The sequence below is a fragment of the Octopus bimaculoides genome, chromosome 20 (assembly GCF_001194135.2).
Source record: "Octopus bimaculoides isolate UCB-OBI-ISO-001 chromosome 20, ASM119413v2, whole genome shotgun sequence".
NCBI lineage: Eukaryota > Metazoa > Mollusca > Cephalopoda > Octopoda > Octopodidae > Octopus > Octopus bimaculoides.
Window position 1 is genome coordinate 21,452,405 of NC_069000.1, and position 1,153 is coordinate 21,453,557.

Sequence of the window (1,153 nt, forward strand, 5' to 3'; positions counted from 1 at the left end):
TATATATATATATATATATATATTATACTTCACGTTACTTTCGGAGTTGATCTGGAGCTTAGACAACAACTGCTAGACTTTGGAAAGTTATTTTGTATGTCGGTATGAAGTGCAATATTTTTTTTTTTTCTGTTCTGAAACTTTTGGGGTTTTTTTTAAATAATATATATTTTAAATGTAATTACTTGTATAAAATACAATTCCTACTTCATCCGACTTAGGACGAGTCAAAATGTGAGATGAGACCCGGTTGCAAACTCACAAGGAAATTTATTCGTTTTCAAAACTAAACTTAGGTGGATGTTCGATTTGCTGGAAGTAACAGTGACATATTCCTCTAGCACATTGTCACTGTCTTAAATAGAAAGGATACGCTGGATAATGTAGTTCGCAGTCTGGAAATAAAAATAGGATTGACACAGCTGGAATGCTGAGCCGAAGTTAAAAAAAGAAAAAATCTACAATAGCTTAACAGGTTAGAAATATCAAAATTCCTTCAATTTACAGGCTACTTAAAAACAAAACAAACAAAAAAAAACGGGACGGCTACAGCTGGTACATCTTCGATCAGGGCTAAAACGTCTGCGAAACAACTACTGTTGTAAACTGGTTACGAACAAAACTATTGACTTATTTGCAAAACCCGTTACATCATAACTTAATATGAAGTATATATTATTATAAATATGTTTAAATGATATTTTATATAATATTATACACATTCATAGAATAACTTTATAAATCACAGCACAGTTGTATAGTATATTTATACATCGTTTATAGTGTCTATATATATACAAATTTATAATATTAACTATTATAGAGAGAAAAAAAGTACAACTGAACAAGAGCAAAAAATAATAAAGCTTACGATAGGTTTAATCAATTGGATTTCATGTATTTTACATATGAGTTGAAGGTCTACAGGATGAATGTAGTGGGTACCCGAGGAAGACAATATATTCACAGAACATTGAGGAACATTCGGATAAGTGGAAGCCTTATTAACATCTTACATTGAACAGGACAAAATGTGATGACTAACTGATCACTAGGCTGCGTACGTGTACATATCAAAGTCATGTGTGCGCGTGTGTGTGCCTGTGTTTTAGTGACACACACACACACACATATATATATATATATATATATA

General features: G+C 31.1%; 1 protein-coding gene across 7 annotated transcripts in view; it reads right to left on the reverse strand.

Moving 5' to 3' along the window:
- The window catches only part of LOC106874804 (AMP deaminase 2), a 206,183-nt gene that overhangs the window by 193,084 nt on the left and 11,946 nt on the right, over nucleotides 1-1,153 (reverse strand). Inside the window, exon 1 of one of the 7 annotated variants that reach the window (XM_014922698.2) lies at nucleotides 872-1,068. The exons of the other annotated variants lie outside the window; for them this stretch is intronic. The gene's annotated coding sequence lies outside the window, so the exon portion shown is untranslated. Of the gene's footprint in view, nucleotides 1-871; nucleotides 1,069-1,153 lie in introns of those variants that run through there. 7 annotated transcript variants of the gene reach the window in all.